Source organism: Tamandua tetradactyla, chromosome 8 (genome assembly GCF_023851605.1).
Source record: "Tamandua tetradactyla isolate mTamTet1 chromosome 8, mTamTet1.pri, whole genome shotgun sequence".
Taxonomy (NCBI): domain Eukaryota; kingdom Metazoa; phylum Chordata; class Mammalia; order Pilosa; family Myrmecophagidae; genus Tamandua; species Tamandua tetradactyla.
Genome location: NC_135334.1, coordinates 113599831 through 113627130, shown reverse-complemented (window position 1 = coordinate 113627130; position 27300 = coordinate 113599831). Strand labels below are relative to the sequence as shown.

General features: G+C 36.4%; 1 pseudogene; it reads left to right on the top strand.

Annotated features, from left to right (window-relative positions):
* The window catches only part of LOC143645278 (uncharacterized), a 129029-nt pseudogene that overhangs the window by 58662 nt on the left and 43067 nt on the right, over positions 1 to 27300 (top strand).

Below are 27300 nucleotides of genomic sequence, written 5' to 3'. Positions count from 1 at the left end.
AAAAACTGTTGTTAGTTTACTTATAAAGCTAGCCTTAATTCAAAATATGTTCCTCTATTGATTAAAGAAAAATTATTTTTCCATAGGAATGATTTTTTTAAGAAACATACTCTATCTTTCTAAACCACTACCTAACATGTGTTTTCAGGGTAATTAGCTAGTATCAGAGTCACAAAATATTAGAGCTGAAAGCAACTACAGGAAATATCCAGTTCAGCATTTCCAAATTGAGTTACATGAAAGGATCCAGAAAGACGGGTTTTTCCATGAATATAGGGTGATCTTATATTATGTCTGGGAAATTGGCTTATACAAATTTCAACATATTTCTTTACCAAAACCATATTAAACCATATTCTTTAAAATGTTAATTAGCAAGGTGAAATTCCAAGAGAGCTATAATATGTCCAAAGATGTTTCTAAATTTATTTTAACACAGAATCATTTTTGTCTAGAATGAATAACAATCAACATCAATGTTTCCCCCAGCCCATTTTCAGGAAGAAATATCTAGTTCTCTCACTCCATTTTACACATAATACTGCAATATGAAAAAATTAAGTGGAGCTTCCTAAGAGACATAAAATTCCATTGTGGCTGTGACAGGTTTAGGTGTCAACCTGGCCAGGTGATGGTGCCTTGTTTTTCTGTTGCGTTGGACTTAAAGTATCAGCATGTGAATTTCATCTATGACTGATTATATCATGGGTCAGCTCAGGGGGTGCCTTCTACATGAGTGAGGCTTAAAGGTAGAAGTCAGAAGAGAGCTCAGCTGTTTGAACCCAGAGCCGGGAGCAAGCGCAGCAGACTTTGCCATGCACCTTCCCAAATTAGTAACTTTGTAACTAAATAAATTCCATTTATAAAAGCCAGTCCATCTCAGGTGTATTGCATTCTGACAGCTTTAGCAAACTAAAACAGTGGCAGAGTTGGTTCCAGAAACCTGCTTTCCAAATACCTTATCCAACTGGCATTTTTATCTGCTTTCATTTTTCATGTGTTTAACATAAACATTGTTTTTCCTACAGCCCATGACATAGGTATTAAAATACTGAGCAATGAGTAGACAGGGGATGCCATTACTGAACACCCACCACATAACAGATACACTGCCGAGGTCTTCAGCAGCCTGGCTTTCATTCTCACAGCACTGCATTATTCTCCCCATTTCACAGTAGAGAAAAGTAGCTCAGAGACATTTGTAACTGGTCACAAGGTATAAGAGATGAAGCAAGACTACCTGGTTCATATCCCATGCTCCTTCCAACACCCTGCCATTCATGTAAGAAAAAGTTATGCTCATAAAACTGCTTTAAAAGCTGTAAAAAAGATTAGACTTTTATTAGAGATATGAATGAAATGGACCTGGTTAGAACTACAGTAAATCAGAATACAGAGTAAACAATAATATTGTTGGTATTTTGAAATTTCAACTTCTCTATGAGACCAAAAGAAGAGATGTTTATGTGATCCAAAATTTAAATTTTCTGTAGCACACTAATTTAAATTCTGCTCAGTGTATTTTAAAAACTTAATTACATGGAACCTAGAATACAGAATGAAATCTTATCATTCCTTACAGATTAATGTAATACCTGGATACATCCCAGAGTACTTGGGGCAGAAAATAAAAAAGTATTTGCGAAGTTCCCTCTAGAGACTGAGGAAAAACGGGGAAATATTAAACTTCCCCACCTGGGGAATTCCTGATATTCTCTCAGGCATTAGGAACTCCCAATTTAATAAGCCAACCCCTTGGTAGAGGCTCACCCTTATGACACTTATCTCTGCAATGGTGATGCAAGGCCTGCATATAATTATGCCTAAGAGTCATCCCCAGTGAGGTTCTTTTGTTGCTCAGATGTGGCCTCTCCCTTTAAGCCAATTCTGTAAATAAACTCACTACCCTCCCCTCTATGTGGAACATGACTCCCAAAGATGAGACTGGCCCTGACATTATGGGATTGAGAATGCCTTCTTGACCAATAAGGGGAAAAAATAGAACAAAGTAAAGTTTCAATGGCTAAGAGATTCAAACAGTGTCTAGAGGTCATTCTGGAAGTTACTCTTATGCAAACCTTAGCTGTATGTTGCAAACTACCACAGGACACCAAGCCCCAACCAACAGTATTCCTGAAAACCATAGGGAGTGCCCTGGGCTCAATCTAAACCTCTATAAAAGTTTTTCTTAGTAAATTCATTTTTTCAGATGCTTAAGGCCTCCAGATTGGTCCTATAGCAGATAGGCCCTGAATCCCAGAGGTATCAGTGTCTCCAAGAACATCAACCTGTCTCATTCCTCTACCCCATAAGGTCAGCACTTCTTTCTACCACAGAAGTGAAAATGGCCATTGCCCAGATATCCCTGAGAGAATGATCAAATGAGAGGAAGGAGGCATACCTGAGAAATCAGGATGTAACCAATGAGTGTGACTATTGACTCACTATATATATATTTCTTTTCAGTGTCTAGTATTTTAGAAGAGCCAGAAGGAAACACCTGAAGTTGGTGATCTGTAATCCAGTAGCCGTGATCTTTGATAATGACTGTATTTATCTACATTGTAGATAAAAAAAAAAGTCGCCCGTGTTTGTATGGCTCTACTTCTGGATGTTTTGTTCTGCTCCACTGATTAGGTATATAGATGACAGATTAGACAGACAGATAGATATAGATGTTGATATAGATATATGGATAAAGATATCTGGCAATATCACACTGTCTTAGTTAACCTATATTGTAAGTCTTAAAATTGGGTAGAGTACAATACTAACAGTCAATAAGAGGGAGGGAAAAGTGTATGGTATGTTTTGGATTTTCTTTTTTCTTTTTCTTTCTTTTTCTGGAGTAATGCAAATGTTCTAAAAATCATCACGGTGACGAATGCACAACTCTGTGTGGTACTTTGAACTAATGATTGTATACTTTGGATGGATTGTATAGTGTGTGACTATGTCTCAACAAAACTACATTTTAAAGAGTTATGCCCAGGTGGTGCAATGGTGGTTCAGTGGCAAGAATTCTTGACTGCTGAGCTGGAGACCTGGGATTCTCGGAGTCTAACCATGCCAAAATAAAATAAAATAAAAGTTTTGCTCAACAAAATATTCAATATGAATCTATTTATTTTCCAGACTAGATTCAGCAGAGGTTGAGAATGGATGTCCTCTCAGAATTAGCCCTTTTCTCTTTGACAGCAGACACTTTGAATCACGAAAATATTGACTTTCCCACATTGTAGAAGAGGCTCTACTTTGGTATTAGATTTCAGGGTTTTATACCTAATGACTTAAGATAATTTGCTGCTAAAAATGTTAAATACCATCATTGAGGCATATTCTAATCACTAAATTCAATTAAAAAAACAGCTAAGTTATGCTAGTCATGATTTCAGCAAATAAAGGAACCTAAGTACAGTCTAATGACACAACAAAAATGTATTATAGCTTTAATAGAATGCCAATACAATCTGAGTCTATCATTCCTGAGGAGTCCACTGATCCAAAATTCAGGGTAAAAAATCAGTTTAATCCACTGGGCTTCCTCCAACTAGCATATATAACTCTTATGAACCACAGCATTATAATTATATATTATAAATCAAATCAAAGCCAAACTCTCATTTATCTGCATACATTATAGTCAGGAAACAAATTTAGATCACGCACCACACCAGCAAAATATAGATAATCATGGCCTTCAGCAATTAGCTTGTTGAAACACCAAAATATATTAAATGTTCATCCATAAGTATGTTTTGAAATCAGACAAAAACATAATGAGAAAGAGAGGAATCCTTAATACTTTCTTCACTATGAACGTTAAAGAGAGGAATCCTAAAGTCTTGAAACATCCATTAGACATTACACAGAAATAATTTGCTGACTATTGCTACTTTGTTTCCAAGTTGCAGAGCTCTATTAACAATAAACCTGATCTCAGCAGGAAGGGCACTGATGTGACTGACAACAATAGTAATAAAAATATGACCCACGGAAGCTTGTCAACTCCTCTTGCTAGAGGTAGCTTGAGGAGACCCCTTGACAATGATTCATGGCATGAAACTAAGAACCACCTGCTCTCTTGGAGAGTTCCTCAGCCAAGGTGAAGAGGTGAGTTTTTGCAGCCGTATCCTTTTTCCTTCTAAAGTCTATCAAAAAGCATCCAACAAACCACAAATTTCTGGCACTAATCCGAATATGGCAGACATTATACTCCATATGTTCTTGCTTCAATGGGCTTTTTTTACAGTTGCTATCACATTTGATGCCATTTCTTTCCTCTTTCATGATGTGACATATCAATTTTTCTCATTCTATAAATTTCCCAATAATTTTTACATTCTGAACAGTTGACATAGCTATCTGTCCATCTCCATTTTAATAGGAAGTATTTTTCTACTGCTATAGTTTCAAAGTTTATCAGAATCTTATCATATTTAGCTACTTACTTTAAATTTAAGGACATTGAAGCCCAGTAAGGTAAACTGATTCCTAAATTCACATAGCTGAACAGTGAAAGAGTTAGGGCTTTACCACTTGTCTCCCAACACTCTTCCTGATATCCCATGCTTTATTCAAGAGAAGTGTCAGTGGTTCTGCTTAATAGCTTCATGAAGATTAAATTTTAAGTTCTTTTTCTCCTAACAAATCACAGGAAATATATCAGATGAACTAAAGATTCTGAGTTTATGCAACAGATATAAGAATTACATGTAATTCTAGAAGCCCACTTTTATGGAAAAAAAAATCCAAAGACTCTTTAAAAAGTTATAAAAGTAAGAATTAGTTTTACATATTTTTGCCTCATATTCCAAACTGTGACTCTAACAAAGCATATGCAAACTAGATGATTATATCTTACAGCCACGTTTACTGTTATTTACAGATAACAAATGAACTATCCTAGAGTTCAAATCTTGGTTCCTAGAGGGTGAGTTTGGAGATAATAACAACAAGTATGGTAAAGATTAAACAACCCAAAAAACATCATTCTTTAAAGCAACATATAAGGACTATCCTCAGGGGAAATCATATCTTTTAATCCTGAGAAGAAGGCTACCCAGGGTAGGTCTTTTCATGTTAAACACCAAAGGCTCAAGAGCATGGGTGGAAATACCTGACTCAATGTACCTGACTCAAAACAGGTACATGGTCCCTTCTGCCACATTCTAACATCCAAAGTAATCAACCTGGCCAAGGCCAAGATTAACAACATGGATTGAACCTTGGAAATGGAGAGGAACGAAGAATAATGAGCAAATAATTCTACCACAGTTACTGGGACAGCAGCAATTTCAGGGGAATGGAAGCCATATTTGAGCATATTTTAGAGAAAATGGGAGGGGAAGGAATTGGGGAAAGTGAGAATAAAATGTTTTCAAGGACTTTATTATAAATGGTTGCAAAGAATGAGAGATGTAGCAGGAGAAGAGAGTTTTGGGAAGTAAGGGGTCTTCTTGTTTTATAAAGAGGAATAAACATTTATTGCTCCTGTACAGATGGAAATGTTGCTAGCAAGAGTGAAAATTATTAATACAAGAGAAAAATAATGGGAGGTGGATTTCTGGTGTAATATCTTTGATGAAACCAGAAAGCAAAGAGACTAACATGAAAGTAAATGGGTTTGACCTAGAAGAAGGGATGGAAATTTCAAATACAGTAATAGGAAGAAAGAAATAGATATGGATATAGGTAGTTCATTCAATGTTGTGCTGAAAGATAATGGGATTTCTCTTCTGATTGCTTCAGTTTTCTCAACAAAATAGAAGGAAAATGCCATCAGATAAAAATGAGACTAGGATATGAAATAAGGTTTGAGTAGGCAGGAAAAGGTACAAAATTATCATCTTAGGGTATGGGAGAATGAAAGACTAGAGAAATAAAATAGGACTGTCAATTTCTTTAGATAATTAAGAACTATAAATCATATAAACATAAAAGCAAAGGTTATTGGTGTAATAAAAATAATGAGGGACTTCTGGATTCAGTTCCAGTATATGAAGAACTTGGAAGTCATCACTTCCATTCTTACAAAAATAAAAAAAAGGAACAAATTGAAAATCAATGAATGCATGGGCCCATCAGAGAATTAAGGTCAAAATCTGGAGAGATTGATGAGTACATAGAATCACTGTCAAGATCAGTATGCATAGAACAGAAGTTACTGAAACTATAAACCAGCAGGAAAACTTTAAAAAATAAATAATAATCTTGACAAATTGCTGGAAGTTGAATGTTGACTAACTTGAAAATGAAAACTCCTAGGGTCCCAGCCTTAGGAGACCTCCAAACATTCACGGGTTTCACTTCAAGGAATCCTGCTAGGTTTTCATGGTGATGATAAAAGAAAAATATCCTTGTGTTTCTGGCAGGGGGCAGAGTAAAGTAACCATACTGAAATATTCCTAGAGCATTCTCCATAACAAAGGTCTGTTCCCCAAGGGAAGAGACTTTAGCTGATCTAGGAGAAAGGCAACTTTCCAACTCCAGCCTACTCTACTCTTCCTGTCTCACCAAAGGGGAAAAAGTAAAGTAAGGAAACATTTGTGAGGGTTTAAGTCCAGGAACACAGACCCATTAAAAGACTGAGATTTAATCATAAGATTCTTAAATGCTTTCCTTCCCCCACACTTTATCACCATACGAAGAGGACTCTAGTATAATAGCAAAGGTTTGTAGTTGAAAGAGTTCACGGACACAGACTCCATTTAAGACTGAATTCTTAGGGAGATCAAAGGACAACATGGGAGCCAAAAACACAGTCACTAAAGGAAACTGAAGCCCCTGGAGCCTACAGTTATAGAAAATATTAAACATGGGCCAACTCCCAGCCATATTAAAATAAAATCTCACACTAAAGTCCTATTTACTTCAGTGCCTATTACACAATATATCACGTCCAACTTTCAACAAAGAAATTACATCTTGCTAAGAAGCAAGGAAAAACCCAATCTGAAGAAGCAAAGCAAATATCAGAACCAGGCTCAGATGTGATAGCGACTTTGGAATGATCAGATAAGGAATTTAAATTCAAAATGATTAATTTCTTATAGGCACTCATTGAAAAATGATACAGGATGCAAAACACATAATTCAAAGGGATAGAAAGAAACTCTAAGGAAGAATAAAAAGGAAATGCAGCAATGCTAGAAATAGAAAACACGACCATAACACAAATGTAAACAGCCTTTGATGATTCTTCAATGGACTGAACATGGCTGAGGAAAAAATCAGTGACTTTGAATATATGTGAATAGAAACTTCACAAACAGAAATAAAAAGGGGAAAAAGGGAATGAAAGAACAGAAAAGAACATCCAAGAACTATGAAACAACTTCAAAAGGTATAGCATATGCATAATCAGAATACAGAAGAAGGAAAAAGAGAGAACAGAATAAATATTTGAATAATAATGGCTGAGAATTTTCCAAAATAAATGACAAACACAAATCTGGGAAGCTTAGGAACGACAAGGAAGATAAATAACAACAACAAAAATCATATGTTTGTTTATCATATTCAATCTGCATAAAATCAAAGAAAAAGAGAAAATCTTTAAAGAAGCCAGAAGGAGGGGGGGAAAATGTAAACCTTACTATATAGGAACAAGGATAAGAATTACATACAACTTCTTATCAGAAATCCTGCAAACAAGAAGAGAATGGAGTGAAATGTTTAGTGTTGAAAGAAAAACACACAATCCCAAAATTCTGTATCTAGAAAAATCATCCTTCAAAATGGAAGAGAAATTAAGACTTTCTCAGACAAACAAAAACTGAGGAAATTCACTGATAGTTGACCTGACTTGCAAGAAATGCTAAAAGAAGTTCTTTAGAAAAAGAAAATGATATGGGTCAGAAATTTGATCTGCATAAAGAAAGAGTGTCACAGAAAGAATAAAAAAGGTAAAATGAGAAATTTTATTTCTCTTATTCTTAATTTACTTAATAGATAATTGGTCAAATTAATAGTAGTAAAATGTTGGGTGATTATAGCATTTGTATAACTTAATGCATAATAGCAACATTATAAGCAATGGGAGAGGGGGAATTGGGAATATTCTGTTAAAAAGTATCTGTTACATATGTGTAGTCATGTAGTGCTATTTGAATATGGACTTAAATTAGTTGGAAATGCATATTGCAAAACCTAGTGCAACAACTAAAACAACTGTTAAAAGAAGTGTAATTAATATGATAAAAGAGAGAGAAAAGTATCTTATAAAATGTTCAATTCAAACCAGAGAAGACAGGAAAAGAGGGGACAATATGAAAAAAGAAAGAAGCAAAGAGCAAGCATAAAGAAAACAGTTATGAACATGTTAGATATTAACCCAGTTATATCAATAATCACTTTAAAATATGAATTGTCTAAATCTATTAAAAGACAGAGATTGCCAGTTGGTTAAAAAAAAAAAAAAGACCCAGCTATATATTGTCTGCAAGAAATCCACTCTAAGTATAAAGACACAGAGAGATTAAAAGTACGCCATGCTAACACTTATTAAAAGAAAGCAGAAGTAGCTTATATTAATTGCAGACAAAGTAGAGTTCAGAACAAAGAAAATGATCAGGGATAAAGAGGGATGTTACATGCAGGAGCCAAGTCTGAAATTAAGATGCCAACAAACCCACTTTCTCTGAAGTCTAAGGAAGAATCTGCCCCATGCCTCTTGCCTAGTTTCTGGGGGTTGCCAGAAATGTTGGTTATTCCTTGGCTTGTACCTGCATCACTCCAATCTCTGCCTGCATTGTCATGTGGCCTCGTTCCCTGGGCTAAAGGAAGAAAGGAAGGCAGGAATGAAATTATTTCAAGGCTCATTCAGAAGAATGCCATCATTGGCACTTTGAGATTTAAAGTATCAAATATATCAAAATTATCCCAAAGATCCGCAATATGGAACTGAGATAATAATATCCATGCTATGAAGAACTCTATTTTCCTGTTTGCTTGTACCAGAGGAAGCTTACTATAGAAGGAAACAGTACTGGTATACTCGTTCCAGGCTTCCTCTCCATTCCTTACTCTCCTCATCAAAAGAAAAGTTACTTACTGATTCCTAGCCTTGGGAAAAACATGGTCTAAGATCCTACATATTCTCATTTTCAGACCAGTCTGCCATTATGGCAAATCAGTCTCTTCGTCTATATGCTTGTTCCTTGGTTATAAGACCATTAAACTACTCTCTCAATGTCTGGCTTGGTAAATTTAATCATGTAATAAAAGTATTAGAAAACTCATTTGACCACAAATGTCATTAGGTCCCATCTAGCTCTACTGACAACAAAAGTGATATTTCAAGGTCCTTCAATCTGATAACTGTCCGTAAGTGTCAGTAAGTGCAGATTTCTTAGGGAAGAATGGTATGATTTACTCTGTTCTCAAATGTCCAATAGCTTCTCCCAACAAGGCTGTGATGAGAAGGAAATAAGATGATATTTATAAAATACACAGCAAGGATTTAAACAGCAAACTCAGAGAATGATGTGTTAGAATGAATCCTCCAGCTCATAAATGAGCTTAGCCTATTGCCCAACCAAGACATCTCGATTGCTGGTATTTGCAGATATCTGGAGTCATCTCTTAAGAATGTCAAAATGTACCTAACTCAGTAGTTCTAAATCACAGGAGGAGACTTCTTAAACCTGAAGTAAATATCAAATTTTAAAAAAAGGTTTTATTTTGTTTCCTTTTTAGTATAAGGGTCTAAGGGAATCCCCTTTTATTGCCCTTGCTGTCTTCTAAACCAAGTAATGGTTGCCACTTTGGAGTGAGATATCCTGTGCTTAAAAAAAATAGTTTGTAGAAATAATATCTACTCTGTTCATAGTCTATGGAAATAAAAAATAAATTTGAGGATTAAAATAGTGCCTATGGGGCTAATAAATGAAAGGTATCTATAAAGTCTCCAAAGCGCTGTATTAGCAGGACTCCCAGAAAAATCTGTTCATCAAGAAAAGTTGATTACACTTACTATAAGAGAACATTGCTTAAGACAGTACCTTAGAAATGTCTCAAAATAAAGAAATTAGGGAATGCTATAGAGTTTTAGAACCTGGACTGAATGATTTTAGGTGAGCCTTTCAAGGGAAAAAACTGGTTGGGATTGGGTAGAGTTGAAAGCATATTAGTTTTGGATTGATGAGCACATTCAGTAACAGTTCTTAAGTGAGTCTTTGTGGGTAAATTTGCATTTTTTTAATTTTCCATCAGCAAGTATTTCCTGGAGGAAGCAACTAGGATACTTTTTTTTCCCTGCCTGATCCCATTATTCTTTTATATAGAGATGAGAAAACATGCTTGGTCCCAGTATGATTTAATACATGGTTTAATGGAAGAAATCTTATAAGTTCCTGTTCTCTGCAGATAGGATGGGTGAGCAGATTAGGTAGGGAGAAATCAAAGATAAAATTTTAAAGCAAGATTGACCTCCCCCAATGTGGCAGCTTCACGGGCAACTTTCACCACCCCAAAGTTCTTCTGGAGGGTATCCTGGTACCTGCTATCTCTGAAACAGCCCATGGTAGCTGAATAACAGCCCCCAAGAATATCAAGGTTCTAACCCCTGGAACCTTTAAGCATTACATTATATGGCACAAGGTACTTTGCAAATGTGATTAAGTTATGGGATTTGAATGGGAGATTTTGATGGATTATCTGGGTCCTAAAGGTAATCACATGTGGGATTTGATTACAGAAGAGCTGAAGTGGGAAGGAAGGATGGAAGCAAGACGCTACTTGTATGGTTTTTAAAATAGAGAAGTGGTCTGTAAGTCAAGGAAGGCAATGACTGCAGCTCTACAAGCTGAAAAGGCAGAGAAACGGAATCTCTCCTAGGACCTCGGGAGGGAGCACAACAATGCAGATACCTTGATTTTGGTTCGGTAAAACTGATTATTATTTTTTACTTCTGGAAGAGTAAAAGAATAAATATGCATTGTTTTAAAACACCAAGATTTGGGCAATTTAGCAGCAATAGGAAACTACTACAGAGCTCATTTCTGATGATGATGACAGGACAATTACAAATGTGCAAGACTCCATTCACCAAGTCATGTCACATCTCCAGGTGTTTTTCTACCAGTCCATCATATCCCCCACCCCTTTCTGTTCTCTTGCTTCAAAATTGGGACTTGAGAGGAGAAATATAAAAAATATTTTAGGGATTAACAAGCCTCAGGGTTTGCTAAAATGAAAGAACTCAATTGATTTAACTTTCTCAAATCAAGGACACTGTTATCAAGAGTAGTCTATAGTGTTACTGCCAGAGTATAACTGGCCTGTTCTCTCCAGGGAGGTACATGAAATGTAATCTGAACTAATGCTAGAAGGCTAATCCCCTGGAGTTGATTTGAAACTTCAGTACCTGAATATGGCTTCTGCTTGTATAATAAACATCATATAGGAATTCATTTTTAGGGACAAATCAATAAAGAGAGATTTATTTTTCAGTCTAGAGATTATTTCTTCTTTTAAATGAGCTCATGACCTATTTAGTTGCTTTTTTACTGTCCCTCTTAGAGATGCTTTCAAAAAGCATGGAAATATTAAAAACAAAATCTCTCTCCTTTACATTAAAAAAGCCAAGATTTCCCTCTAACATTCTGCCATACTCTTTAAAAATCAATCCACTATAAAACAACGACAAAAAAAATTATGCCACATACCTGATGCCATAACCCAAATTCTGTGGTGTGCTGGTATACCAGCTACTGATGAAGAGAAGGAGGAGGTAGAAGAATAATGGTTTATAGCATTTCCCAATTGTCCATTCCATAAATACTCTCACCATGGCCAATTTCAAGTTCCTCAGGGTTTAACACCCACCTTGTTAAATTCCCGAATATTTAACAATCAACCCTGTGGGCCAATTTTAGCACAATATGTAATTCCTAATGGTATGAAAATTCATTTCTTTCTGGATATCAGAAGATAAAAAATAAAATGATAAAAAACAGTGCAGTGAACAATGAAATGTATCTTTATTTTGGTATTGACTCTGTTTTTCAAAGAAGGAGAAAGAGAGAGTTCAGTGACTAGACACCAGATCTATCCTTGAATAAAACTTGAGGATTAAAGAACAACTTTATCCTAATTAGACTAACCTCTGACTATGATCTAAGAACATAATACATCACCTATCTTAACAAGAAATTAAAGAACTAGCAGTAAGAATGAAATATAAATTATTGAAAGGAGCTAATGAAGTTGAGTCACAATTCATCACAGATAAAAGAGAAGTCCTTTTAGTGTGTACTGAGAAAGTAATCTGATGCTGCAAACTGGCCTTAATCTATTATCCTGTTATTACTAAGAGTTTCTAATTCTCTTTGGAGTTATTTACTATAAGAAACCTGTAGCTACCTTGGATACATCAAATCCCTATTCTACAAGGATGGCAGTTAAGAGAAAATCTTTAGACAGCAAGGGACAGCCAGACTTTATAACCCCTAAGCTTAGCATCTAGGTTTCACCTTTGTGTGTGTACATCTTAGCAGAATGGTTGGCCAAGCTTGCACATTTAAACCAGAACTTACTAATGATTCAGGTTAAGAGAGGCAAATTCAGATAGCGAATATATGGGGTTCGCCTGAAAACCCGAGGTAGCTCCTACAAAGGACCTACTTAGCCCAGCCTGCTCAACTGGGTTCAGCTAGTAGCAGCCTCTATTTGGCAGAAACTGTCTTTCCCCCAAAAACCTGAGAAGATCCACTTTGAAAATATCCTTAGATTTCAAAACAAAAAAAAGGACTGTGAAGAAAAGTACTCCCTCTGTCTACAATTTGAGGCTCACCTTCCAAATCTGTCTTAAGACCCACATGTGCCCAGGGCAATGGACATCGGGAATATCTCCTCCTTTCAGGGAAGACCCCACCTTATCCTCAGGGGTACCACCTAGAAAAGTTGTTAAGTGGTACCAGGACAACCCACCAGACAGCTGTAAATGTCTTCTGTGCCCTCACTGAGTGCCTGATTTTAAGGGCCTCTTGTACCTGTGGCTACTTCTTTTTGGAGATTCCCTCCCTCTTCTGGATCACCCCCAATGCTTAATGTGTTCCCTAAGAATTCTCTCTCATCCAGCTGAAAACTCCTTACTTACTTTATTGTAAGAGGGGAGGGGTCTTGGCAATTGCACTTGTGCCTCTGGTTTAATTCAGGTGGCTGAATTCTCATAGGAGTATTGAAAGCCAGAAACAGAGATGGAATGCATGGAGGGGAGAAACACGGGAGACTCTGTATTCTCAAAAAGAAAATTATCTGAGGATCAATTGGCTTGAGATGGGGGAAGAGGATTATGGATTCTGCCTGGTTTTTAAAAAAATGCAAGCTCTTTGGAAAAGCTCTTTTCCTAGAGTAACACTAGGTAAGTGACTTTGATCCTGTTTTAATCTTACTCCTCGTGAAAAATAAAGGATCAATTCTGACTTCAACTGAAGAAATAGCTTTAGAAACATATCAAGGAAAAATTTACAGGAGGAGAGAAGCATAAGGACCATAAGAAAAAATTAAATATTTTCAAGGCTAAGGGGGAAGAAGGAGTTCCAGTGCCAAGGAGGATAATAAGTATATAAACTCAGGAACTCCAATGGTAAATTAACACGTAAAATATGACTATTCCAGCACAGGCATCATTTCTAATGTCTGCCTTGTGGGGCAGAGTAGAGAAACAGCTCACCTCATCAATATGAAACTGCTCAGAATGTCAGGAGCCACAGCCAAAAGTAATATTGTTATGGCATATAAAAATCCCCATTGCCTGCAGTATCAAAGCTACAACTGTACATGGCATCACCAACCACCAATTCACATGGAAATCTACCCCTCTGCAGTTGGAAAAGAAGCCCTAACTGTTCATCTCTATCTGTATCTGGGCCATCTCCTTGCAATTTCCTAGTCAGTCAACTTAAAATAAGGATATCAGCCTCAATCTAAACTAGAACACCAACTTTAAATGTACTTTTGTAATACAGTGAGGGGCAATACACAGCAAGCGTTTAGTAAAGAGCTTTCCCAAGGAGCTTTGTTAACAGTTCTGGATTGTTTCACTAGGATGTAAATCTAACATTCACTTTTTGCAGGTCCTTAAAACCTGCCTTTTAGTCATTAAAACCTCTTCTGAAACATTAAATGCATTGATCTACATAATGCATCCAGAATTGGGCTGTCCCCATAGCAGATGCTAACTAAATGCCAGCATCTCTTAAGCAAACCTTTGAGAGCAGATGTTTCAGGATAGATAATGTACTGAGGAAGGAATCCCAAACTTTTCAAATAAAGTTCATTTTAATCTAAGTTTCCTACATGGGTTACAGGGGAAAATATCTCAACAGAACTGAGCAATGATATACTTGCATTTCCTGATGGCAGTTCTAGAACATTAGGTGCACAGTCTCATCCTCATTATGAGCACAATCTCCTATATTCTTTCATCTGCCTAAGAAATCTGCATTAGTGTGATGGCAATTAAATGTGAATAATGTAATACTAAATCCTTTTGGCCGGTGAAACTCAGCTCCCACTGTTCTTACATACTTGTTTCACACTTGACAGCTCAAACCAAGTTAAGCTTTGATTTGAATGTTTTTTAACAGAAAACTCTGTGAGTAAATATGTGTGTGTGTGTATGTATGCATACATGTGTTTAAATGTATATATATATATATATATGGACATACAATTAGGTAGATTAGAGCAATAGGTTCACAGATCAATAGATCAATATATAGATAAGTAGCTATAGATATACCATCATGTATCAGGACTGAAAACAACCTTACAAGGTGATCTGGTCCAGACTTATATCTTTGAATTGGTTAGATATTAATATCACCTTTTTTCATAGTTGGAACAACAAAAATGTATGGATTTAAACTGTGTTCCCAAGGTTAAAATGCTAGTAGAAAGCAGTAAAATAGCAAAAGGAACCCAAATCTCCTTCTTCTTAATTCAATTTGCTATCATTATTAATACATTTCATTTTCTTCATTTTTTAAAACTTTCTAAATTTTGAAATAGCATTAGATGTACAGAAAAGTTGCAAAAATACTGCAGAGAGTTCCCATACTCTCCTCACCCAGCTTTCCCTAATATTAGCATCTTGCATAACCACAGTACAATGATCCAAGCTAACCAATTAACATTAGTACAATGTGATGCAATTAACTGCAGATTTTACCAGTTTGTCCACTAATGTCCTTTTTCTGTTCCAGGATCCAGTTGAAGACCCCACATTGCATTTAGTTATCATGTCCTTAGCCTCCTCCAATCACAATTCCTGTCTTTCCTTGTCTTTCATAACCTTGACACTTCTGAAGCTGTCTGTTGAACAATTTTATAGACTATACCTCTATTTTGATTACTCTCACATTTTCTCATGATTAGATTGAGATTATACATTTTTGGCAAGAATAGCACCAAAGTGTACCCTTTCTTTTCAGGGCACTGAATAAGGGACTAAATGATGTCTGTGTGTCTTATTACTGTGATGTTAATCTTGGTTAAGATGGCATCTGCTGAGTTTCTCCACTGTAACGTTGCTATTTTTTCCCTTTCTTTCTCATATAAATACGCTCTCACATACTAATAGCCAGAGACAGCTGAAAAAATAAAACCAATTGCTTAGACTGCCAGAGAGCTAGTCACAGAGAAATGTGACTTCCCCTAAGTGAAATGGGTACTTGGAATTTAAAACATGGAAATGCCTAGACCCCCATGCAGTAGTAACTAAGACACCTATAACAATATAAATAAATTTATCTTAGAACTAGACATCTTAATCTTGAAGAAAGCACACCGAGAATCTGAGGAGTCACTGCAAATACTATTCACTCTTACTTCTGCATTAACTTTTAGCCCACTTTTGACCAAGACAAATTTAAGTCGGCTTCAAAATGGAATACACAAGAAAAATAAGATAAAATTAAAAGCTTAAAAGCATAATAGAAAGAATGCTATGTAATGCAGTCAGCAACATTTTTAAGATCCTCTCAGCAAGCAGAAACTTAAGACCCCTTGTATACACTTTCAGTACTGACTCAGTGGCACAGGTTTAAGTGTGACACTGCAGAAGCATCTCGAGTAGAGTCAAAGGATGTTAACCAATAGCATCTCCCTCAAGGTCTGCTAAGTTCTAGAGACACATTTTCGAGTATCTAGAGGAGTGCATGATTTTGTAGTCAGGAATCACTTGGTTTCGAGAAAAATAAACTACTCATAAAAGGAAGAAGGGTAGTACACACAGGAAATTCCTGCACAAGACAGGGAAAGAAATTATAAGCGGATCTCGCAAAGCTTTGTTTCCAGAATTAGAAAGCCATTAGAAACCAAGGTAACCACTTTCTCTATCTCTGTCTCAGTCTCTCTGTTCTCTGTCTCTCTCTCCAACACACACACATATACACACAGGTCATCTGCTCTCTTGTGACTGCTGCTCTCTGTTCATCTGCTTCTTTCTTCTTTATCTGCCAATCAACTCTTCACTGCTGCCCACAAATTATGCTCTTAGCTCTTCATTCTACATTGCCCAATCTACATAACCAACTGCCTGTTAGTTCTCATCTTTATTTCAAAAGCAAGAGAGAGACAGAAATCTCTAGATGTCTGTCCTTGGAATAGGTTCTCCCTCAAGAGGCAATCATTGCATGGAGGGGGAAGTTAATGAGATATGGAGTGACTTATTACAAATATGATTTCATGGACCTACATTTTTGGTGATGGTAGGGTTGGCGTGGTCCCTCAGAAAATGGGGAACGGATAAAATCATTGACACAAAATGGAGGACAGATCTTTCAGACATTGATTCATAGATATCAATTAATTCATTGTTCTGTTAATTTTGTTTTTGATGTTTTGAAGTACATTGGAGTTTTTAATTGAGAGGTTTTAATTATATCTAATTGTTCCTCTCCTTTTTTGGTTTTTATTTTTGATGCCATGCTTCAAAGGGCTTACTTTATACCATGATAATATGAATATTTACCAATATTTATTCTATTACTTCAAGAGTTTGACTTCCATATTCAAATCCTCAAACCATTTGGAATACGTTGCTACAAGGCCTGAAATGAGGATTTAAGCTTAGGTGTTGTGGCTATTGTTTTTTGATGGTTCTTTTATTCCCCAACATCATTTATGAAATATGTTTCATCCACTTGTTTCAAATACCACCTTCAACATATAACTAGAATTTCATATATATTTCAAACTTCCTTTAACTTTTATAGTATATTGACTAATTCAATCATTTTTAATAAACCCATTCAGTGGCATTATACAGTCTCAAACACCATTTCAGATATTCATTCTAAGTAGGTATTTGAATGAAATGGACCTCAATTTTAAATGTAATCAAGATATTTCCAGCCAAAGTAGAGCAGACTGAAAAACTTCCCTGCCTTGAAGAAAGCTTATTTTTGCCTGTGTGATACAAGAACTACTTAGAGAAGAAATGGTGATGTCTTGAAAGGAATGATTATCAATGATACAGCCCAGAACTGAGCTAAATATTAATTAGTGATGATATCTTAGAGCCTTCATATGAATTCTCATTTTGTACTTCATAGTGGCCATTACATTATATCTCTTTTTTTCCATAATGTGCCAATTTTTACAATTGAGAATATAACAATCAGTAGCTCTGTCTGCAAGTCAAAGTATTAAGATGGACAATATAGTGAAGAAAAATTATTATTAATATCTGGGTAACCTTAGGAAAATTACTTAGCCTCTCTGGATTCCCATTTTTTTTTACCTGTAAAACTAAACCACTAATGCCTACTTCTCGGGTTATTGTAAAGATTAAATGTAAAACTCCAAATCGAGTGCTTAGAATAATAATTTGCACTTTCTAAATTTAGGTTCATTAATTCATTCTTCTAAATCAGTGTTCTCAGCCAGGAGTGATTTTAGCAATGTTTGGAAACTTGGGGGAGGTGCTACTGGCATCTACTGGTTAAAGGCCAGGGAACTTTGCTAAACAACCTCCAGTACACAGGGCAATCCTCAAGGGCAAAGAATTATCAGTCCACAATGTCAACATGTTGAGATTGAGAAACCCTGTTCTAAATGATGAGATCAGTTTTTCTGTGACGTGGTCTTGGGACAGGAGTACATTGGAATTAATTGAAGTAACACAACACGTTTCATAAAGCCATATCAACTAACCAAAAGGTTATCTTTACATATTAAAAATGAATTAAGAAATGGAAGCCAAGAGCTAAAAAAATGAATCCTCTCCCTTGAAACTAAGGTCTTAATAATCAATTCTTCTCTGCCATACAGATCTTTCACACCCAGCTTTACCTGATCTCAGACCACAACCCAAAGAGGGGGTGAATGCATCCTGTGCATGTCAACCTTTCTTTCAATTAAGAGCAGGAAATATAAAAATGTTTCCTATCAACTTCACCTAACTGGATCAGAGAAATGCAGGTGGCAGTTGGCAGAGCCTTTTGCACTTTTATCATACTTTGCATTTCAGAAACTCTCAATACTAACATTACTGTTCTCAGCTACCTTTCTTGACCTGTTTGGAGCCCAATTCAATCTCTTCCTTGTTAGAAAGCCACTTATTTTTCATCTCCCTGGGGAAAAAAAATGAATAAACAGGAGATTTAGTAATCAGTACTGAAAAGCCAGTTTCCTCAGATTTAGCAAATGTAAAGGAGGAAATATTTTCTATTATTATCTTCAAGTATAAAAGAACATCACGGCACATGTGATCATAAAGGAGGCTATTTACCTTTTATTCACAGTGGAATAATATGGCAGCACAAAGACTGCAGTGAATATTAAACTTGAAAATTAGGTTGTAACCAGGATGCAAGGTAGCTTAAAATAACTTAAATATACAAAGATCTGTGTACTGGGAAGAGACGCTTATGACAATGCAACTTTCAAAAGCAGAGATCCTGTGTCCTCATGAGAGGTGGGGGGAGAATGGCTTAATTATAAGTGAAAACATAAGATATTTTTAATAATAATAATGATAATAACAAGAAAAAAATTAAAATAGAACCAAGCATTTTTGAAATTCAGTATGTACCATTCATTAGGCTCCTGCTTTGCACACCTTATCACAGTTTAGCTGAATAGTAACCGACCCTGTTATAAATCATCGATGTCTGCATTTTAACAATCGGGAAACTGAGGCACGATGTCACAGAGCTAATCAATGATAGATTCAGTATTTGAAACCATAGCTATTACTGTACCACCCTGTACCCTTATGATTAAAACCTGTGTGCAATTAAGCCAATTTATTTTTATTTTATCTATAACTTAGTAAAACAAAGTTTTAGCTAAAAGTATTTGTGCTCAGCAAACTATTTCTTCATAAAGAGTGCAAAATAAGATACTCACCCGTTCAACAAACAGTCTTGAGTGTTTTCCTATGTGTGAGGCGTTCTCTTGGAAATCGTTAGAGCTACAGTGCTAAATGAAAGATAACTCAGATTACAGCCTCAAAGAATTTAGACTCAATTTCAACTTCAACAAGCGCGTTGATAAAGACACTAACATTTCTAATGCTTTAAATATTTATAGTATGCCTCCTAAACCATCCCCCCAAGCCCTCAAAATTAAGCTCTCAATTTTGTCTGAATTTTTTTTTGTTTTGACCTTTACTTCCTTCTGGACCCTGATCCAATGTCAGTTTTCAGGGAGACCTTCCTAATCATCCCCCATCAAGTAACGCCCCATCTTCCCAGTCTCCATTTCTCTGTTTTGTTTTTCTTAGTAGTACACAACACCACCAAACCTATTTTATACTCATTTGTTTATTATCCAAATTTTTAAAGTTAGAAAAAAAATTACGGCATAACATATTTTCAAATAAAACTTAAAGAGAGACGCTACAGGCAGAGATGACAGCTAGGATTACCCAAACCATCGCTGGTTGATCCATTTGCAAGCTGCAAGTTTAATATCTCGAAAGCAATTGTCAAATTTTTTTGAGGAATGGTATCCAGCAACAGCCTGCTTAGTGCTGTACATTTTCTCAACAAGTAGATAAGAGACAACACCTTTTACTGTTCTCCTGGAGAGTTCAAGTGCACCAACCATCATTCTTACTATTTACAACGTCACAATTGTCAAGCAAACAAGGGTAACACCTGAACCTGAAATAAGGTGAGATTCCATGAGCCCCCATAGCCCACAATTCTCACTTTCTGCTTAAAACTCATTGACAATAAAATAGAGACTACAGCTGTATGAATATTTTAACAGCTAATGTATCTAAACCCATACCTAGGAAGAACATTCACTCAAACTGCACATCCCTCTGCAGCCCCCATATTCCTAATTTCCTGAGGGTCTAAGGATAAAATAAGTTGTATATTAGCCAATTGATAGCTACTATATAAATCATATGGAAACAAATAGAATTCATGGCTAAAATCAAAGAGCTCATGGCAAGGCTCTTGTGTCAATAAAGTCATGGTTTCTTTGTATATTAAAATTGTATTTATCAAACACAAAAAGAATACAACACAAATTGCATGAAAAAGGCAACTCATTCAGAACAAAATGATGGTGTATAATAAAAAGATTTATCATGTGACTAAAATGAAAATTAAATCCATGCTAAAATATTTATGTAGATGCAGCTGAAACATTCTGCTACGAGATAAATCAGAGCGTCCTTTGGCATTTTGCAGACATAAGTCCTCTATCCCTTCTACCACAAATTTAGAGCTTACAAGATGCTAATGGCATTGCAGTTTCCAGGACAGTCTCTGCAGACTACTTTCTCTCAGCAGGTGGTAAAAATTTGCATCCATATTTCAAATATACTTCTATCTCATTACTGGCATCTTATTTCTTTCTGATTTATAGCTCTATAAAATTCCAGCTAGTGCAATGGGGAATAGGATTTCAAAAAGGCAAATTCTGCATAATATGGGCATTTATCACTTTCTTTCTCCTTTTTTTTCTTTTATTCATCTCCAGGGAGATGGGGAGAATGACATGTAGCCCTTAAAAAGGGGTGTACTTTTCTTAAAATAATGCCATTTTGAAAATTTTCAAAATTGAGAATACTGCTCTAACTGACACTTTCTAATAAGTGGAGACATTGTTTGCACCATTACCTACGTTTAACTGAACTGTGATCTTTAAATAATATATGTATATTAGAAAGCAAATTCACTTGGCAACTATTAATTCGTAAGAGTCTTACCCATTTAAAATTCAGAAAGTGCTTTTCGTAATAAGTCTGAACATAATGAATCTATTTGGTATTCATGCAGATGTCACAAGCAATTTCAGCGTTGTTACACTATAATTCTGTGCTACTTAATAGATATTAGGGCAGTAGCAGTTGTGTCACTGTAGATAAGACTCTTTCACAGAGCCTATGTCAAATTCACCTCTTACTAGTGTTTAGAATTTAGCTAAAGTAAAATTACATGCTTCTGAAAGCTGACAGGTTCAGGGATTTAGAGGCATTTTCTGGGGGCAAAAAGTGAGTTATAGAGAACTAAAAAGCAATAGGGAGGTATGTAGGCAAAGTAGTTGAATATAACTAAGATTAAACTTAGATATGTAAGTTTTTTATTTGAATAATAAATTAAATAAAAATTTATGTATTTCTTCCCAGCCCTCTCCTTTCAGGATTCCATTCCAGAAGAGAAATTAAAACATTGAGTGAAATTTTATAGGCCATTTACCAGACTACCAGAAACCATGGTATCTATTATATATTTTGAATTCATTGAGATTTAAATAATTTTCTCAGCTGATGCCAAAAAATTTTGCAATTTAACACAATATATAATTGTGACATTTAAAGAGCAGCCATTATGCATTTAGATACTCAGAAATATTTTTTATTGGATAGAACAGAAAACCGAAATCAACAGACCTAAATAATAAAGATCATTTATCAGTTCATATGATATTCACAGAAGAGATTTGAAACAGCAACTCAATAATATCACCAAAGATGTAATTGAATTCTTTCTCACATTCTCCTTTTCTTAAAGACATCAGCTGCATTGTAAGATGGCTGCCAGCAATGACTATGCCTCCTCATGCACATTAAGCAAGGAAAAGAGAAGTTTATGCAGAAGAGTAAGGAATCTTCATTTTCAAAGCCCAGAGAAAAGATCCTCTTGAGTCCCAACGTCCAAAACTAGGTCATGTGCCATCTTTAAATCAATTCCATTGTCCAGAAAATCATATTCACTGAGTAGCTTAAGCAAACCAGAGCCAAACTCTGCCCCTGGAAGTGGGCATCAAGCCTATCAAAACAGAGTGGCTGAGGGCGGGCCACGCTGGCTCAGCAGGCAAGAATGCTTGTCCGCCATGCCAGAGGACCCGGGTTCGATTCCCAGTGCCTGCCCATGTTAAAAAAAAAAAAAAAAAGACAGAGTGGCTGAGAAATCAGTGGGTGAGGGCCGGGGTCTGGAATGAGAAAGCAGGGACTGGTTGTTGGGCGGTGGGGGGGGGGGGGGGGGGGGGGCGGGGGGTGTTAATCAATGAATGTGCCCTGTGGACGCCATGTAGTTCAAATGCAACATTTCACATCTTCCTCATGAGATTTCTTCCTCCAATGCAGGAAGATTCCGAATTTCTGAGGCATAAAGACATTGGGAATTGTTTCCCATGTCATTCTGATATGAAGAGTAGAGGAAGGGCAGGCCACGGTGGCTCAGAAGCATAGTTCTCGCGGGCCATGCCAGAGACCTGGGTTCGATTCCTGGTGCCTGCCCATGCAAAAATTAAAAAAAAAAAAAAAAAAGAGTAGAGGAAGTCTTGAGATGCAGGTTATCATTAAGTAATATCATTATTTAATCATCTTGCTAATTATGAAATATTATGGTCTGATCTTGTTCCTTTTTATCAGAAACTTTATAATGAAAATTAGGACTAGCATAGAAGACATATGAATCTTGTACTGTACTAGTTAGAAACTAAGACTTGTTGCCAGGAGCAGATCCTTTCTCTCCCCTCTTTCCCTCCCTTCTTCTCCCTTTCTCTCTTTGTTTCTTTCCAAATAAGAGAAAGGTTCATATAGACTTGCAAGGTAAACTTTAACATTGCCTTTTATTCTCCTAAAATACAGTAGGAAAAAACATGGAGGATCTGTGCACTAGAATAGAAGCTCCTTTACGGCAGGATTTTGTGTCTTTGTTTCTCAGCTGTGTACTCTCAGTTCTAGGAACTCACTAAATATGGGTTGAATCAATAAATAATTATAAAGAGAGCTGTTAAAAATCATGGTCTCTCATGCTTCGAGGCAAGGTTTGATAAGTGGATGGCAAAATTGATGGTGGAGAAAAGGGGGTCATGAGTCTGCAGCTTTTCAATAGACTGCAAAGTTTTTCCCTGTCCGACCAGGGTAGGAACAATACCTAAGTCAGTGGGTCCCAGCAGATGCAAGCAAAGAAGCACAGACCTGGTGTATGTTCTATCGCCCCAGGCTGTCCACGAAAGGTGGCCGTCTGTCGCCCGACTGTGAGCCAGCAGAGCAGAGTCCTAACTCCTATTAAGGAAAGGCACATTTAGAAGCCCGACTTCCTGGGCATATCGAGGACAGGCATACACTAAAGGGCAAGGCCACCCAGACATCAGTAATACACTCATCCTTAAAATAATTTTCCCTGAGAGCCAATCGTATGCCAAAATTTTGAACAAAACCTTACCACTTAAACTGATCATTTGAGCCGGCTTTATATTTAAGGCCTAAAGGCTTTAATTTCTTTAAGAGACAGTCTCATGACTAAAGAGGGATTAGTTTTATGGTGCTTTATGCTCCAGGAAGTGTCAAGACCCATCAATTTTCCAGGGCTACCTTTGCCTACGCAGATGGGTTCCAGAACATCTCTTCAGTGTGCATACTCTACTTAAATCTGGATGTCATATTCATATTCCTTCCTGGCATGGAGCCACAGTTTTAAAGTCCAGTCTAACAGTCAAAAGTAGTCAAGGGCAAACATCCATGTTAATGCCACCTCAGTCTAGAAACAGAAATCTTTCACTCTCCAGAAGACCCTGTGTATTCTTAATTGATCATAGCCACACCCCCTTCTCTAAACATAACCACTATCCTGAATTTTATAGTATTCAATTATTTATTTTTCTTTAGAGTTCTAAACTACACTTCCCTAAAGCAGCATAGTTCAACACAGACCGAAAAATAAATAAACAAACCACGTTGTTTACAGAAAGATATAGACATATATAGGTATATAGAAATCTCATGTATTCTTTACTGTATCTGAATATCTATCATACTTAATGTATTCTTTTTTTATTAGAAAAGTAGGTTTACAGAAAAATCATGCATGAGATAGAGTTCTCATGTACCAACTTATTATTAACACCTTGCATTAGTGTGGCATATTTATTACAATTCATGAAAGAACATTTTTATAATTGTGCTATTAACCATAGTTCATTGTTTACAATAGGATTCACTCTTTGTTTTGTTTTGTACAGTCCTATTTTTTTATTTTTATTCTAGTATCACATGCACCACCTTAAATTTTTCCTTTTAACCACATTCAAATAGATAATTATATGTGTTTTAGTGGCTTACTGCTTTCCCTCAGTATTATATACATGACTCCATTTTTTAGAGTTTTAGTTTGTTCACTTTTGTTGCTATATAATTTTATAGTATTCAATTGCCTGATTTTATAACAATTTATTCATCACTTGTTCCAGTTTGAGGCTCTTAAAAATCACACTATGATGAGCATTCTCATATATGTATCCTGATGCCAAGGTATGCAATTTTCTATAAGTAATATAATTAGGAGTGCAATTTCTGAATCATAAGTATACCTATCTTAACTTTAGTAGATGTCACCCATCTATTTTCCCAGAGATCAGATTCTGAGACAGAGATTTAAATACAGAAAGTTGACTGGAGTATGTTTACAGGGACAAACCTGTAGGAAAAGGGAAGGAAGTAAGACTGAGCAAAATATGACCACAGCCAATTCAGCCCAGATCTCAGAAGAAAGGACAATGTCTTAGAGTTATTGCAAGTTGAGGTAAGAAGACCAGGACATTATGCTCCCCAGTTGTTCATCATTAGATTCAGGTTTTCAGCAGCAGCCCACTTATCAGCTGGGATAATTAGTCCTTCAGTCCAGAAAAGGGATCTGGGCCATGTAGCACAGTGTCCACTGTAGTAGATAATATCAACTGGCTTTCAAAAGTGGCCATTGAATTAAATATTTACTGTATCTCTTGAAGAACATCAAAAGGAAATGCCGAGGATCTTATCATGCCCCCCCACAAGAGGTAGATTCAGGTCCCAACTCCTGGTCCTGTTATGTGAACTCATTTGTAAATAGGAATTTTGAAAATGTTATTAGTTGCTGTGCCCAAGCTAAATGAAGGCAGGCCTTGATCCAAAATAGTCCTTATTAGCAAAGGAAATTGGACACAAAAGGAGAAGCTGCAGAGAACAGCCAGACTGCTCTGCACTGGAAGTCAACAGAACCCAGAAGAGAAAGGAGAAATGCTACCACTTGCATTGTCATGAGACAGAAAACCCACGAAAGCCAAAGATTGATGACCAGCCAGAAGATATCCACATTGTTCAAAATTGATTGACCCAAGAACTTTAAAAGTAAGTGGGATATTCTTTCTTCAATTACAAAGTATGTTGCAGTTTGATCCACATGGAAAGATATAGAATAAATAATGAAGACTCACTGCAATTATAGCCCAGAAGTAATTACTCAATCAAGGTGGTGTATATCATTTCAGACCTTTTGCAATGAAGTTTCAAGCTTAAGTATTTATATGTATATGCACATTACACAAAACTAAGACTGTAGTATAATTAGTTCTCAGCAACTTGTTCCTGCTCATTTGCATTTAATGATGCTCTAGTCTTCTTGTGGGCAGATAAAATCTTTTGTCATTCTCAACTCCTCTCAAACCCAAACTGGACCATTAACAAGTCTTGTGGATTCTATCTTCAATATATGTGCAGAAATTATCCCCATGCCACCACTCTGTGATAAGCCACCTGTCATATCTGAATTATTACAGTAGCCTCTCAAATGATGTACAGCTATGTTCCTCGCCCTATACATCAGTTCTCAAATCAAGAGCCCAAGTGATCCTGTCACAATGTAAACCAGAGCCTAGTACTTCTGCTCAAAAACCCCAAATGACCTCACATCTCCCTCAAGTAAAAGCCAACAAGCCCTAACAGGAACCTACAAAACTCCACGTGACATGAGCACCCCCCTCACATCAAACACTACTTCTGTCCACTCACTCACTCCACTCCAGGGCCACCAGCCTCCTTACTGCTCTTCAAACACACTAGACACAATCCCACCTCAGAGCCCTTGGCCTTGCTCTTCCCTCCTCCCAATTATCCATGTGGTTAAACATCCACCAGGTCATTTACAAGTTGCTATTGCAGGGAAGCCTTTCCTAGCCACCATATCCAAAACTTCAGTCCTCACTGATTTGTCAAAGCCCATCCCATACTTCATTTTCCATTCCTTAGCATGCCTCACTATCTAACGTACTGTATTTCTCTTTTACCTTATTTTATTATATAACCTATGAGAGCATGGATTTCTTTTCACTATGGTAGTTCTTGCTTGTAAGGGCTGCTTTCAATATTTTTGAATGCACAATAATGAAATAAAATACACCAGCACTTTTTTCTTAAAAATTATTTCATGTCTGTCTTCCATGACATTGTGTATAGAGCTTTCTCTGGCTACATGACGTTCCACTACGTGGGCATACCATTTTAATTTAACCATTTCCCTACTAATGAATATTTAAATTATTTCCAAATATTTTTTCTTATTAGAAACAATAGTAAACATCCTTTGACATATATATTTCTCTCATATATAATTGTATGACATTTGACTCTTGTTTTCTGGAGGAAAAAAATGAAGCACAAAGACACCACAGGAGGTTGTTGACAATGCAGGGAGTGAGCAGATGGTAGAATCTGCATCTTAGTCAATGGCCTAGCACTAAAGTTTCATAACTCAGGAAAGAATGAAAAGTGGGAAATAATTCATATAAATATGTAATACAATGGAGCCAAAAAAGGGTGGGCATGGAAAGAGAGTGTGTGGTAGTTAGATTCAGTTGTCAACTTGGCCAGGTGAAGATACCTAGTTCTGTTGCTGTGGACATGAACCAATGGTACGTGAACCTCATCTGTTGCTGATTACATCTACGGTTGGCTAGGAGGCGTGCCTGCTGCAATGAATGACATTTGACTTAATTGACTGGTGCTTAAATGAGAGAGCTCAACATAGCACAGCCCAAGCAGCTCAGCATACCTCATCTCAGCAC